The 17,904-nt window shown below is 42.0% G+C and overlaps 1 protein-coding gene across 2 annotated transcripts in view; it reads left to right on the forward strand.

Moving 5' to 3' along the window:
- Window positions 1-15,918: 15,918 nt before the first annotated feature.
- The window catches only part of LOC121869934 (protein tramtrack, beta isoform-like), a 93,366-nt gene continuing 91,380 nt past the window's right edge, over window positions 15,919-17,904 (forward strand). The window contains exon 1 of one of the 2 annotated variants that reach the window (XM_042371500.1): window positions 15,919-16,079. The gene's annotated coding sequence lies outside the window, so the exon portion shown is untranslated. Of the gene's footprint in view, window positions 16,080-16,225; window positions 16,415-17,904 lie in introns of those variants that run through there. The other variant, XM_042371499.1, reaches the window with a different exon arrangement.

Here is a 17,904-nt window from a genome sequence, read left to right on the forward strand (position 1 = left end):
TGTAGGTTATAACAGCCACCACAACCATCACTGTATGTTATAACAGTCACCACCACAAACTATCACTGTAGGTTATAACAGCCACCACCATAACCATCACTATAAGTTATAACAGTCGCCACTACAACCATCACTGTAGGTTATAACAGCCATAACCATAATCATTACTGTAGGTTATAACAGCCACACTACAACCACATCCCTGTAGGTTATAACAGTCACTACAATCCATCACTGTAGAAAGTTATAACAGTCACCACCATAACCATTAATAAATATAACAGCCACCACCGTAAACCATCACTATAGGTTATAACAGTCGCCACTACAACCATCACCGAAGGTTATAACAGTCACCACCACAACCATCACTAAGGGTTATACAGTCACTACCACCATCACTGTAGGTTATAACAGTCACCAGCACAACCACCACTATATTATATTAGTCACCACCATAACCTTTACTGTAGGTTATAACAGCCACCACAACCATCACTCGTATATGTTAGTAACAGTCACCACCACAACCATCACTAAAGTTATAACAGTCACCACCACAATCATCACTATAGGTTATACCAGCCGCCACTACAACCATCACTGTAGGTTATAACTGTCACAACCACAACCCTCACTGCAGGTTATAACAATCACCACCATAACCATTACCGTAGGGTTATAACAGGCACCACCATAACCATCACTATAGGTTATAACAGTCACCGCCATAACCATTACTGCAGGTTATAACAGTCACCACAATTATCACTGTAGGTTATAACAGTCACCACCCAGAACAATCATTGTAGGTTATAACAGTCACCACAACTATCACTGTAGGTTATAACAGTCACCACCAGAACCATCACTGTAGGTTATAACAGCCACCACCATAACCATCACTTTAGGATATAACAGCCACTACCTTATAACCATCACTTGTAGGATATGCAACAGCCACCACCACAACCATCACTATTGTTATAACAGTCACCACCACAACCATCACTGAAGGTTATAACAGCCATCACAACCATCACTGTAGGTTATAACAGTCACCAGCACAACCACCTCTATGGGTTATAACAGTCATTACCACCATTCCCGTAGGTTATAACAGCCACCACCGTAACCATCACTATAGGTTATAACAGTTGCCACTACAATCATCACTGTAGGTTATAACAGCCACCACCATAACCATCACTGTAGGTTATAACAGTCACCACCACAACCATCACTATGGGTTATAACAGTCACTACCACCATCACTGTAGGTTATAAAAGCCACCACCAACCATCACTATAGGTTATAACAGTCGCCACCACAATCATCACTGTAGGTTATAACAGCCACCACTATAATAATCACTGTAGGTTATAACAGCCACCACCACACAACTATTATCACTATAGGGTTATTACAGTCACCACCATAACCATTACTGTAGGTTATAACAGTCACCACCATAACCATCACTGTAGGTAAACACCACCATAACTTATTTCCAGGTTATAGCAGACACCGCTCATAACCATCACTGTAGGCTATAAAACTCACTACAACAATCACTGTAGGTTATAACAGTCTCCACTATAACCAATACTGTAGGTTATAATCAGCCACCACCACAACCATCACTGTATGTTATAACAGTCACCATCATCATAACCATCACTGTAGGGCTATAAAAGTCACTTCAAAGATCACTGTAGGTTATAAATAGCCCAAATATAACTATTACTGTAGGTTATAACAGACACCACCACAACCATCACTATTGGTTATAAAAGTCACCATAACTACTTATTTAGAGAATAAACAGTGACTACAACCATCACTGTTATAACAGTCACCAATTAAAACCATCACTATGGGTTATAACAGTCTTTACAACCATCACTGTAGGTTATAACAGTCACCAACACAACCATCACTGTAGGTTATTACAATCACCATAATAACCATTACTGTAGGTTATAATAGTCACTACAACCATCACTGTAGATTATAACAGTCACCACAACTATCACTTGTAGGTTATAACAGTCACCACCATAACCATCACTGTAGGTTATATCAGCCACCACCACCATCACTGTAGGTTATGTCAGCCTGTCCATCACTGTATGTTATAAGCGCTCACCACCGTAACCATCACTTCAGCGGTTATAACAGTCGCCACGTTAACCATCACTGGTTATAATAGCCTCACCACAAACCATCACTTCGTATGTTATACCAGTCAACACCACAACTATCACCTTCGAAGTTACCGATAAACTATTACCAGAGGCTATAAATTACTACGAATGAGATCACTGTAGGTTATAACAGTCACCACCATAACCATTACTGCAGGTTATAACAACCATCACCACAACCATCACACTATGTTATAACAGTCACCATCGTAACCATCACTGTAGGTTATAACAGTCACCACCATAGCCTTTACTGTAAGTTATAACAGCCACCACCATAACCATTACTGTAGGTTATAACAGCCACCGCCATAACCATCACTGTAGGCTAAAAAAAGTCACTACAACGATCACTGTAGGTTGTAACAGTCACCACCATAACCATTACTGTAGGTTATAACAGCCGCCACCACAACCATCACTGTATGTTATAACAGTCACCATCGTAACCATCACTGTAGGTTATAACAGTCACTACAACCATCACTGTAGGTTATAACAGTCTCCAAAACCATCACTGTAGGTAATAACAGTTACCACCACAATCATCAATATAGGTTATAACAATCACCACAACCATCACTGTAGATTTTAACAGTCACCACAACAACCATCACTGTAGGGTATACAACAGTCACCACAACCATCACTGTATGTTTTAAGAGTCAGCACCACAACCATCATTGTAGGTTATAACAGTCACAACCACAACCATTACTGTAGGTTATAACAGCCACCACCATAACCCTCACTGTAGGATATAACAGCCACCACCACAACCATCACTATTGTTATAACAGTCACCACCACAACCATCACTGAAGGTTATAACAGCCACCACAACCATCACTCTATGTTATAACAATCACCACCACAACCATCACTGTAGGTTATAACAGCCACCACAACCATCACTGTATTTTATAACAGTCACCACCAGAACCATCACTGTAGGTTATAACAGCCACCACCTTAACAATCACTATAGGTAATAACAGTCGCCACTACAACCATCACTGTAGGTTATAACAGTCACCACCACAACCTTTACTGTAGGTTATAACAGTCATAACCATAACCATTACTGTAGGTTATAACAGCCACACTACAACCATCCCTGTAGGTTATAACAGTCACTACAACCATCACTGTAGGTTGTAACAGTCACCACCATAACCATTACTGTAGGTTATAACAGCCACCACCGTAACCATCACTATAGGTTATAACAGTCGCCACTACAACCATCACTGTAGGGTATAACAGTCACCACCACAACCATCACTGTAGGTTATAATAGTCACTACCACCATCACTGTAGGTTATAACAGTCACCAGCACAACCACCACTATATGTTATATTAGTCACCACCATAACCATTACTGTAGGTTATAACAGCCACCACAACCATCACTCTAGGTTATAATAACCACCATAACCATAACTGTATGTTATAACAGTCATCACCACAACCATCACTGTATGTTATAGCAGTCACCACCACAATCATCACTATAGGTTATAACAGTCGCCACTACAACCATCACTGTAGGTTATAACAGTCACAACCACAACCCTCACTGCAGGTTATAACAATCACCACCATAACCATTACCGTAGGTTATAACAGGCACCACCATAACCATCTATATAGGTTATAACAGTCACCGCCATAACCATTACTGTAGGTTATAACAGTTACCACAATTATCACTGTAGGTTATATCAGTCACCACCAGAACCATCACTGTAGGTTATAACAGTCACCACAATTATCACTGTAGGTTATAACAGTCACCACCAGAACCATCACTGTAGGTTATAACAGCCACCACCATAACCATCACTGTAGGATATAACAGCCATCACCATAACCATCACTTTAGGATATAACAGCCACCACCACAACCATCACTATTGTTATAATAGTCACCCCAATAACCATTACTGTAGGTTATTACAGTCACCAACATAACCATTACTGTAGGTTATAACAGTCACCACCACAACCATCACTATGGGTTATTACAGTCACTACCCCCATCACTGTAGGTTATAATAGTCACCAGCACAACCACCACTATATGTTATATTAGTCACCACCATAACCATTACTGTAGGTTATAACTGCCACCACAACCATCATTGTAGGTTATAATAATCACCACAACCATCACTGTATGTTATAACAGACACCACCACAACCATCACTGTATGTTATAACAGTCTCCACCACAATCATCACTGTAGGTATAACAATCACCAACATAACCATTACCGTAGGTTATAACAGGCACCACCATAACCATCACTATAGGTTATAACAGTCACCACAATTATGACTGTAGGTTATAACAGTCACCACCATAACCATTACTGTAGTTTATAACAGCCACCACTACAACCAATCCTGTAGGTTATAACAGTCACTGCAACCATCACTGTAGGTTATAACAGTCACCACCATAACCATTACTGTAGGTTATAACAGCCACCACCATAACCATCACTGTAGAATATAACAGCCACCACCACAAACACACTATTGATATAACAGTCACCACCATAACCATTACTGTAGGTTATAACAGTCACCACCATAACCATTACTGTAGGTTATAAAAGCTACTACCATAACCATTACTGTAGGATATAACAGCCACCGCCATAACCATTACTGTAGATAATAACAGTCACCATAACCATCACTGTAGGTTATAACAGTCACCACCCCAACCATCACTGTAGGTTATAACAGTCACCACAATTATCACTGTAGGTTATAACAGTCACCACCAGAACCATCACTGCAGGTTATATGTCACCACCACAACCATCACTATAGGTTATAAAAGTCACCATAACCATTACCGTAGGTTATAACAGTGATTACAAAAATCACTGTAGGTTATAACAGTCACTCCCACAACCATCACTCTAGGTTATAACAGTTACCACCACAACCATAACTGTAGGTTTTAACAGTCACCACTACAATCATCACTGTAGGTTTTAACAGTCACTACAACCATCACTGTAGGTTATAACATTCATCACTGCAACCATCACAATAGGTTATAACTGTCACCACAACCATCACTGTAGATTATGTTCATAAACATCACTGTAACAATCAATACAACCATCGAGTAGGTTATAACAGTCACCACCGCACTACCAGTCACAACCACTACTGGACGTTATTGCATTCAATGCATCACAAGCATCACTGTAGGTTATAATAATGAATTCAAACTATCAATTTAGGTTATTAGTAGGTTATAACAGTCACCACCACTTCCATCACTGTAGGTTATAACAGTCACCACCACAACCATCACTATGGGTTATAACAGTCACTACGACCATCACTGAAGGTTATAACAGTCACCACCACAACCACCACTATAGGTTATATTAGTCACCACCATAACCATTACTGTAGGTTATTACAGCCACCACCACAACCATCACTGTATGTTATAACAGTCACCATCATAACCATCACTGTTGGTTATAACAGTCACTACAACCATCACTGTAGGTTATAACAGTCACCAAATCCATTACTGTAGGTTATAACAGTCACCACCCCAACCATCACAGTAGGTTATAACAGTCACCACCACAACCATCACTATAGGTTAAATTAGTCACCACCATAACCATTACTGTAGGTTATAACAGTCACCACCACTACCATCACTGTAGGTTATAACAGTCCCCACCACAACCATCAATATGGGTTATAACAGTCACTACGACCATCACTGTAGGTTATAACAGTCACCACCACAACCACCACTATAGGTTATATTAGTCACCACGATAACCATTACTGTAGGTTATTACAGCCACCACAACAACCATCACTGTAGGTTATAACAGTCACCACAACCAGCACTGTATGTTATAACAGTCACCACGACAACCATCACTGAAGGTTATAACAGTCACCACCACAACCTTCACTGTAGGTTATAACAGTCACCACCACAATCATCACTGTAGGTTATAACAGTCACCACCACAACCACCACTATAGGTTATATTAGTCACCACGATAACCATTACTGTAGGTTATTACAGCCACCACAACAACCATCACTGTAGGTTATAACAGTCACCACAACCAGCACTCTATGTTATAACAGTCACCACGACAACCATCACTGAAGGTTATAACAGTCACCACCACAACCTTCACTGTAGGTTATAACAGTCACCACCACAATCATCACTGTAGGTTATAACAGTCACCACCACAACCATCACTATGGGTTATAACAGTCACTACCACCATCACTGTAGGTTATAACAGTCACCAGCACAACCACCACTATATGTTATATTAGTCACCACCATAACCATTACTGTAGGTTATAACAGCCACCACAACCACCACTGTAGGTTATAATAATCACCACAACCATCACTGTATGTTATAACAGTCACCACCACAACCATCACTGTATGTTATAACAGTCACAACCACAATCATCACTATAGGTTATAACAGTCGCCACTACAACCATCACTGTAGGTTATTACAGTCACAACCACAACCCTCACTGTAGTTTATAACAATCACCACCATAAACATTACCGTAGGTTATAACAGGCACCACCATAACCATCACTATAGGTTATATCAGTCACTACAACCATCACTGTAGATTATAACAGTCAATACAACCATCACTGTAGGTTAAAACAGCCACCACCATAACCATCACTGTAGGTTATAACAGTCACCACCGTAACCATCACTATAAGTTATCACAGTCGCCACTACAACCATCACTGTAGGTTATAACAGTCACCACCGTAACCATCACTATAGGTTATAACAGTCGCCACTACAACCATCACTGTAGGTTATAACAGTCACCACCACAACCATTACTGTAGGTTATAACAGCCATAACCATAACCATTACTGTAATTTAGAACAGTCACCACTACAACCATCCCTGTAGGTTATAACCGTCACTACAACCATCACTGTAGGTTATAACAGTCACCACCATAACTATTACTGTAGGTTATAATAGCCACCACCATAACCATCACTGTAGGTTATAACAGTATATCACAGTCACCACCACAACCATTACTGTAGGTTATAACAGCCACCACAACCATCACTGTAGGTTATAACAGTCACCACAACCATCACTATATGTTATAACAGTCACCACCACAACCATCACTCTATGTTATAACAGTCACCACCACAACCATCACTGTAGGTTATAACAGCCACCACAACCATCACTGTATGTTATAACAGTCACCACCACAACCATCACTGTAGGTTATAACAGCCACCACCGTAACCATCACTATAGGTTATAACAGTCGCCACTACAACCATCACTGTAGGTTATAACAGTCACCACCACAACCTTTACTGTAGGTTATAACAGCCATAACCATAATCATTACTGTAGGTTATAACAGCCACACTACAACCATCCCTGTAGGTTATAACAGTCACTACAACCATCACCGTAGGTTATAACAATCACCACCATAACCATTACTGTAGGTTATAACAGCCACCACCGTAACCATCACTATAGGTTATAACAGTCGCCACTACAACCATCACTATGGGTTATAACAGTCACTACCACCATCACTGTAGGTTATAAGAGTCACCAGCACAACCACCACTATATGTTATATTAGTCACCACCATAACCTTTACTGTAGGTTATAACAGCCACCACAACCATCACTGTATGTTATAACAGTCACCACCACAACCATCACTGTATGTTATAACAGTGACCACCACAATCATCACTATAGGTTATAACAGCCGCCACTACAACCATCACTGTAGGTTATAACAGTCACAACCACAACCCTCACTGCAGGTTATAACAATCACCACCATAACCATTACCGTAAGTTATAACAGGCACCACCATAACCATCACTATAGGTTATAACAGTCACCGCCATAACCATTACTGTAGGTTATAACAGTCACCACAATTATCACTGTAGGTTATAACAGTCACCACCAGAACCATCACTGTAGGTTATAACAGTCACCACAATTATCACTGTAGGTTATAACAGTCACCACCAGAACCATCACTATACGTTATAACAGCCACCACCATAACCATCACTGTAGGATATAACAGCCACCACCATAACCATCACTGTAGGATATAACAGCCACCACCACAACCATCACTATTGTTATAACAGTCACCACCATAACCATTACTGTAGGTTATTACAGTCACCACCATAACCATTACTGTAGGTTATATCAGTCACCACCACAACCATCACTATGGGTTATAACAGTCACTACCCCCATCACTGTAGGTTATAACAGTCACCAGCACAACCACCACTATGGGTTATAACAGTCACTACCACCATCACTGTAGGTTATAACAGCCACCACCGTAACCATCACTATAGGTTATAACAGTCGCCACTACCATCATCACTGTAGGTTATAACAGCCACCACCATAACAATCACTGTAGGTTATAACAGCCACCACCACAACCATCACTATAGGTTATAACAGTCACCACCATAACCATTACTGTATGTTATAACACTGCATAGTCCAAACATCCTCATATGTGTAGCTGCAGTTTGGATCCATTTAGACTCAACAGTCCCATGGTTCATACATTCTATCAATTTTAAGGAAACAATGTTCTCAGGATCACCACGCAGAAGCCTCAGGGCTATCATGAGGTTGACTTCAATTATTCTATCTTTAACACAGGGTATACCTAGTTCTTTCCTCATATTAAGTACTTTAGTGCTCATGGGACATCCTAGGATAATTTTGAGGGCTTTATTTTGCATTTTCTCGAGCTTGTCAACGCCTTTCCCTTCACGAAGGACCAGGGCTGGTGCGTGGTAATCTATCAGAGATCTTATATAGCACCATAGTGCGGGCTGTACCCCGCTACACTTCTAAGAGGACTCAGTCTGTCAGTACATTGGCGGGTTAGCTGTTGTATGGCAGGTAGGGTACAAGGGACGAAAACTTCAAGATATTTAAACGAAGAAACATAGTCAATAGTGTTGTTACCTATCTTGAACTTGGCGGGGCCGCGTTTGCGGTTACCAGCTTGTTTGTTGAACACCTTAGTTTTCTCAGTGGAGATAATTAGACCGAGGTTCTCACAGGCTGCGTATACATGGTTCAGGGTGGTTTGCATTTCACGATGAGTTTTAGTATGTATAAGAATATCATCAGCATAGCTGATTGAGATATTGCTGGGGTTGCCTGGTATTAAATTTAATAATGCATTCATAAGAACATTGAACAAAGTGGGGCTAAGTACTCCACCTTAAGGGGTACCAAATTGCATATCTTTAACTTCACTTTTGTAACCCTGAAACAGTGCAGCAGCCCTTCTGTTGGTTAGGTAACCACTTATGCAGTGTAACAGCCTACCTCCTATATCCATTTTGGCTAGTTCGTACAATATCAGTTGCCTATTGGCAATATCAAATGCAGCTTTTAGGTCAAGAAATGTGGTGTATCTGTGCCTTTCATCACCATGCACAGTTAGGAATGTGGTGATGCAATTATGTACACCTTTACCATGGGTGAAGCCCATGATAAGGAGGTGGCTAGGGTTGAGCATTGTCGAATTGTCTATTAAGGCTCTTAAGTTCCTTTGATTTAGTGGGCCACAGTTTGGGGATCTGTAGATACACCGACGATAAGTAAGTCCCCCCCTTTAATTTAATTTTACACCACTTGGACTCTTCAAACATATCCTCTCCCTGTACCCTCGCCTGGCTGGCTCTAAGGTCTTGCCTAGCATAGATAACCACACCCCTCTTGCAAGTTTCTTGAGAAAGGTTCGTAAATGAGTCATATCCAGCAATACTGAACTCACATTCCTCTGGGTCGATTCTCCTGTTCTTGTACAACAGTTCTACAACACCTACAATATCTGGTTGGTGTACTCTTAGTAGTGTTTCAAACTCCTCTCTCTTATCAAGAAACGTGTCAGTATTAGTGTACATGACATTCAAGCCAGAATTTGTTCTCGGTAACGTCTCTGCTCTTAGTAGTAACCCCCGTCCCCCATTCTCAGAAGCTGCAGCATTTTCTAAGTACACTGTATTTTGCAGGGTGTGGTTAGAAATGTGATTGCTTACACGGCGCTCGCCTCCTCCTGTCCGGTAGGCGGAGCTGGTGCCGCCTCCCGGTTGGGGGTTAGTGTGGGTGGAGGGTGCACTGCTCGTTAGCTGCTTGGGCGATCGGTCACGTCAATGTTACGCACTGTTGGCAAGTACTGGGCATGCACCGGCTCTTGAATGTTCCTGAACCTGCTCCAGTGTTGGTTAAGTCTTGTCTTGAAAGAGCTCACGCTCGGTGCCGTCACAACACTTTCTGGTAGATTGTTCCAAGAGTTTACAACTCTCACTCCGAAAAAGTTTGCCCTCACAGTTTTCTGGGCTTGCGTCTTCTTTAATCTTGAGCTGAGACCCCTTGTGGGGCGAGCGTCCGCCAGCTCCAAGTAAGGACACTCGACAGAGTAGTGCCCCTTGAGATGCTTATACACCTCAATTAGGTCACCCCTTGCCCGTCTGTACAGTAGTATAAGTTTGGCAAATTCAGGAGCTCCATTCTCTCAGGTTAGCTGAGGTGCCAATGTGCAGGCACCAGTCTGGTGGCCCTCCTTTGAACATTTTCAAGCAACTGACAGTCCCTAGCATATCTCGGGGATCAGATGGGGTGACAGTACTGCAGATGGGGAAGCACTTCGCTCTTGAAGATCGTTACGAGGGACGGACCGTCTAGATATCTGAACGACCTTCTCATAAGACCAAATAATTTATATACATTGCCTAATTTACGTTCTTCTCGCAATGGCCCGAGAACTTCAGCTCATTGTCAACATACACACCGAGGACCTTCTCACATTCAGTCTCAAATAGTGCAGTTTCTTCATCCCGTTGGGACATATGATACGCCTCCTTACCGTTGGTACGCCCCAGGTGCATCCTCTTACACTTCGTGACATTGAATCTCAGCAGTCCATTTCTTCGACCATTCTTGGAGCCCACAGAGGTCCTTCTGCAGCTCTTCACAGTCCGCTTGGTTCTTTATTTCCCGAAATAACTTGGCGTCATCGGCAAACATTTGTATGGAGGAATGTTTAACGTCAGGCATCTCATTTATGAAACAAACAAACAACAGCGGGCCTAATACAGTAATACACTGCCCTGTGGTACCCCGCTTGTGACAGGTACAGATGATGATTTTGTGCCATTAATCACCACACACTGCTTGCGGTCATGTAGAAAGTCTTCTATCAACACTTGGGCATTTCCCCCGAATTCTGTACCCTTCCAGTTTGATTTTCAGCCTTTCGTCGGGTATACTCACGAAAGCCTTGGAAAAATTTAGGTAAATATTGTCGATATTATCACCCCGTTCCAGAATATGGGTCCAAATATCCAATACCTTGAGCAATTGTGTTAAGCAGGTGCGTCCCGGCATAAAACCGTGTTGGCAATCCCTTTACAAGGTTGTTTCGTAGTAGATGCTCCATCGCAGCATCTCTGATAATACTCTCAAGTATTTTACATATTATGCTGGGTCAGGCTCACCGGTCTATAGTTGTTCGAGGAGTGACGATCGCCCTTCTTGAAGATAAGACTCACATGAGCCACTTTCCATTCACTGGGGACCTTTAGTTCATCCAGGCATTTACAAAACAGGATCTTTAGGGACTCGGCAAGCTCGTTGCTCAACTCTCTTAGCCTTCTAGGATGCACCATGTCAGGGCCGGGACTCTTATGGACCTTTAGCTTTGACAGTTTATTTCTAATACCCTCTTCTGTGAACACAATGTGTTTCAGTGCTGTGTCGAACCGTCTGTCCTCAAACGCAGGAAGGTTAATCGCATCCTCTCTTGTGAACACCGGGGAAAAGAAGCTGTTCAATGCCTCAGCTTTATCCTGGTCAGAATCTGCGTAACTACCATCCACAAGCCTCAGGTCTGATACTCCTACTCGCGTTTTTAATTTCGACTTTGCGTATGCGATAAAACGCCTTTGGGTTTGACTTAACCTCGCTTGCAACCAGCCTCTGGAACTCCTTTTCAGCCCTTCTACATTCTATTGCTTGGTTTCTGGCTTTTGCATACATCCTCCTGTCCTGCTCATCATTTCACCCAACCCATGTCTTGAATTTCTGGGTTTTCTTCTTAATTTTGTCGACCGCCGCATGGTTCATGTGTCCTACAATCCCTTGACACGAACAGTATCATTGAAAATTTTTCCATGAAAAAAGTAAGAAGTTATTTTGAAATTCACACAGTTTGCTGGACTTCATGTGCTTGCAAAATTGATTATGCTTCAAGTTAATTGTATTTCTTTCATTATTCCCATATATAAGATGTACATGATATAGAGTTAATTTGATTAAAAGTAATGATGTGTCACATTGTGTTAAAATTCTTATTTATTTCATTATAATATTATGATATTATGTAATATTTGATGACATTTGGCCATTGCAAAAGAATTACAGTAAAAAAAAAAATATATATATATATACATATACATATATATATATATATATATATATATATATATATATATATATATATATATATATATATATATATATATATATATATATATATATATATATATTATTGAAACATGCAAGCATTTCTATAAATTTGGGGGCCCACTGATGAGTTTGGCCTGGGGCCCACAAGTAGGTAAATCCGGCCCTGACCACAGGGCAGAGTATTCGGCCCGCTGCTGTTTGTTTTTTGTTTGTTTGTTTCATAAATGACATGCCTGACGTTGTACACTCCTCCATACAAATGTTTGCCGATGACGCCAAGTTATTTCGGGAAATTAAGAACCAAGCGGACTGTGAAGAGCTGCAGAAGGACCTCTGTGAGCTCCAGGAATGGTCGAAGAAATGGACTGCTGAGATTCAATGTCACGAAGTATAAGGGGATGCACCTGGGGCGTACCAACGGTAAGGAGGCGTATCATATGTCCCAACGAGATGAAGAAACTGCACTAGTTGAGACTGAATGTGAGAAGGACCTAGATGTGTATGTTGACAATGAGCTGAAGTTCTCGGGCCATTGCGAGAAGAAGGTAAACCAGGCAAATAAATTATTGGGTCTTATAAGAAGGTCGTTGAGATATCTAGACGGTCCGTCTCTCGTAGCGATCTTCAAGAGTGAAGTGCTTCCCCATCTGGAGTACTGTCACCCTGTCTGGTCCCCGAGATATGCTAGGGACTGTCAGTTGGTTAAAAATGTTGAAAGGAGGGCCACCAGATTGGTGCCTGCACTTCGGCACTTCAGCTAGCCTGAGAGATTGGAGCGCCTGAACTTGCCTAGCTTATATTACAGATGGGCAAGGGGTGACCTAGTTGAGGTATATAAGCATCTCAGGGGGCACTACTCAGTCGAGTGTCCTTATTTGGAGCTGGCGGACGCTCGCCCCACAAGGGGTCACAGCTCAGGATTGAAGAAGCCGCAAGTCCAGAAAACTGTGAGGGCAAACTTTTTCTGAGTGAGTGTTGTAAACTCTTGGAACAATCTACCAGAAAGTGTTGTGACGGCACCGAGTGTGAGCTCTTTCAAGACAAGACTTGACCAACACTGGAGCGGGTTCAGGTACATTCAGGAGCCGGTGCATGCCCAGTACTTGCCAACAGTGCGTGACAGAGACGTGACCGATCACCCGGGCGGCTGGCGAGCCGATCTTTTGGTGAAGAGGATAAATGAAAAGGAAAAGTAATCAGAGACGTGATCGATCTCCCAAGCGGCTAACGAGCCGATCAGTGATGAAGAGGATAAAAGTGAAAGTAAAAGTAAAAGAAAAGGAAAAGTAATCAGAGACGTGACCGATCGCCCAAGCGGCAAACGAACCGATCAGAATAAAGCTGAGGCATTGAACAACTTCTTTTCCTCAGTGTTCACAAGAGAGGATGCAACTAACCTTCCTGCGTTTGAGGACAGACGGTTCGACACAGCACTGACCCACATTGTGTTCACAGAAGAGGGTATTAGAAATAAACTGTCCAGGCTAAAGGTCCATAAGAGTCCCGGACCTGACATGGTGCATCCTAGAGTGCTAAGAGAGCTGTGCAACGAGCTTGCAGAGCCCCTGAAGATCCTGTTTTGTAAATGCCTGGATGAACAAATGGTCCCCAGTGAATGGAAAGTGGCTTATGTGAGTCCTATCTTCAAGAAGGGCGATAGTCACTCCACGAACAACTATAGACCGGTGAGCCTGACCAGCATAATATGCATAGTACTTGAGAGTATTATCAGAGATGCCGCGATGGAACATCTACTACGAAACAACCTTGCAAAAGATTGCCAACACGGTTTTATGCCGGGGCGCTCTTGCTAAACACAATTGCTCAAGGTATTGGTTATTTGGACCCATATTCTGGAACGGGGTGGTAATATCGACAATATTTACTTAGATTTTGCCAAGGCTTTCGACAGTGTACCCCACGAAAGGCTGAAAATCAAACTGAAAGGGTACGGAATTCGGGGAAATGTCCTAGCGTGGATAGAAGACTTTCTACATGACCGCAAGCAGTGTGTGGTGATTAATGGCACGAAATCGTCATCTGTACCTGTAACAAGTGGAGTACCACAGCGCAGTGAATTGGGCCCACTGTTGCTTGTTTGTTTCATAAATGACATGCCGGACGTTGTACACTCCTCCATACAAATGTTTGCCGATGATGGCAAGTTATTTCGGGAAATTAAGAACCAAACGGACTGTGAAGAGCTGCAGAAGGACCTCTGTGGGCTCCAGGAATGGTCGAAGAAATGGCTGCTGAGATTCAATGTCACGAAGTGTAAGAGGATGCACTTGGGGCGTACCAACGGTAAGGAGGCGTATCATATGTCCCAACGGGATGAAGAAACTGCACTAGTTGAGACTGTGTGTGAGAAGGACCTAGGTGTGTATGTTGACAATGAGCTGAAGTTCTCGGGCCATTGTGAGAAGAAGGTAAATCAGGCAAATAAATTATTGGGTCTTATAAGAAGGTCGTTCAGATATCTAGACGGTCCGTCCCTCGTAACGATCTTCAGGAGTGAAGTGCTTCCCCATCTGGAGTACTGTCACCCCATCTGGTCCCCGAGATATGCTAGGGACTGTCAGTTGGTTGAAAATGTTCAAAGGAAGGCCACCAGACTGGTGCCTGCACTTCGGCACCTCAGCTACCCTGAGAGATTGGAGCGCCTGAACTTGCCTAGCTTATACTACAGACGGGCAAGAGGGGACCTAGTTGAGGTGTATAAGCATCTCAGGTGGCACTACTCAGTTGAGTGTCCTTACTTGGAGCTGGCGGACGCTCGCCCCACAAGGGGTCACAGCTCAAGATTGAAGAAGCCGCAAGTCCAGAAAACCGTGAGGGCAAACTTTTTTGGAGTGAGGGTTGTAAACTCTTGGAACAATCTGCCAGAGAGTGTTGTGACGGCACCGAGTGTGAGCTCTTTCAAGACAAGACTTGACCAACACTGGAGCGGGTTCAGGTACATTCAGGAGCCGGTGCATGCCCAGTGCTTGCCAACAGTGCGTGACAGAGACGTGACCGATCGCCCGGGCGGCTAGCGAGCCGATCTTTTGGTGAAGAATATAAATGAAAAGAGACGTGACCGATCGCCCAAGCGGCTACCGAGCCGATCAGTGGTGAAGAGGATAAAAGTAAAAAAAAGTAAAGGAAAAAAGTTAAAAAGAAAAGAGGATAAAACCATGCACAATCATCAAATCACTACACATTGGCATCGTAGATTCGAAGCGGTGACTCATGAAAGGCATTGACGCTCGAGAGAGGAGTATCTCCCCAATCCAGGTAAGTCTTATGCGGTTATTGTGTATATAGATTAGAATAGTCACTGCTAATGTAAAAATCATAAAGTATTAACAAAATCAAGTTTCACTACGTTGAAATATGACTTGAGGTTTTTGTGTTTTATAGGTAAAGGGTTCGGGGTTCAGTAGAGGATTTCGAGTCTCGGAAGCGACTTGTTTACATGGAGGCTGAGAGGGTGTGTGACAGTGACAGCCTCTGACGGTCACACCTGGTACAATTGGCATCGAGTGTTGACAGGAACTGGCACGTGAAATTTGCGTGTGAATCCCATAGATAATTATATACTTATTTGTATTTTCACTCCAGTTTTCAAGGTAAGCAGGCCCTGTGCTTTTTATTCCCCGATCATATGAATACCGTCAGTGGCACATAGCTAAGCTAGCAATAATTTGTAACTCCTCGGAGTACAGTGTAACAATATATAGTACTGTATATGGTAAACGTGAGGTTAAGAAGTGCCTTTTTATCACTAGTGCTTTGAGACGATTTCCCTTATAAATTCAAAGTAAAATTTGAGTTCATTTTATGTCAGCCACAAAGAGAGCAGGGACTGAAAAAGTGGGAAATATGGGGTTAAAACTTACAGAAGAAGATAGGTTAAAAAGAAAGGGGGCTAATATGGAGGACTTTGGTAATTATTTGTGATTTCACAGCCGTTGAATTTTCTTAGAAAGCGAATTTAAAAATGCTGCAATTTCAATGTTTTTTATAGTGGACACTGTCGTAGTTATGTAAAATGTGTTAAAGAGTGGTTATTTCTAAAGTATACACCCCATTTCGTCACCAACCTGGTTGGTCACCAAAGAACTCATTTCATCACCAATATCAAATCCGTTTCGTCACCACGAACAGACTAAAAGTGTAGTTGCTGGTATTAGAGTGACAAATTATAAGTTGTTATTTTACACTAATAGAAATTACACATGTATACAGACGACTCGAGAATAATTGGGTAAATTTATAGTAGTTCACACAACTCTGTTAGAAAGTCAAAACTATGTTTTTTTTTCTAGTGTATTTTAATTGGTTCTGGCCTTGATTTCCGTCAGAAATTGCTGTTTTTTTTTTGTTTTTTGTTTTTTTTAAAGTTATCGCCCCCTTTTACTCCCAACAAGATAGGGGATCCTGTTGGGAACCGGGGTTTTGGGTGGGGCGTTTTCAGACAAAAATCATGGCCAAGTGAAAACAAGATACACCAAAAAACACTAGAAAAACATATAAACCTAACCTTTTTTGGATAATCTAACCTAACCTAACTCTCATGTTGATTTTACAAAACCAAACTCTCACCAAATGAGGGAATCACTGTTATTTCTTACCTTATTGGCCTGGTTCCAGTTTGCCGTCAGATTCTAAAAATGTTCCTTTGTAATCAGTGACGGTGTATGAACACCAACGTCTCTTCTTTGTCTTGGGAATAAGGAACGAGTTCCTACAATGCCAACTGTGTTGGTCTTGACGTTATTTACAATCCTTATTACACTTAGGACATTTTATTAAGGTCAGGAGAACACCATTAGATCTAAAATATACTGTAGCTTGTTCGTTTTTTTTCCCCAAAACGAGCAATTAACTCCATGTAATTGAAGTGACACCCATCACAGACTTCCATGGTTGGAAATTAATTTGAATTTCGAAATATGAGAGACCCAAGATCACAATCGAATCTAATTGAGCAAAGAATACCTCGAATTTTAAAAGCAGAAACCACAATTCATTTTAATTGGTGGAAAAAACCGCTATTGATTGGCCGCGTGAAGTGTACGGGAACGCATGCGCATGACGATTTATGAAGGGAACACGC

This window comes from Homarus americanus, unplaced genomic scaffold (assembly GCF_018991925.1).
Source record: "Homarus americanus isolate GMGI-L3 unplaced genomic scaffold, GMGI_Hamer_2.0 scaffold14467, whole genome shotgun sequence".
Lineage (NCBI taxonomy): Eukaryota > Metazoa > Arthropoda > Malacostraca > Decapoda > Nephropidae > Homarus > Homarus americanus.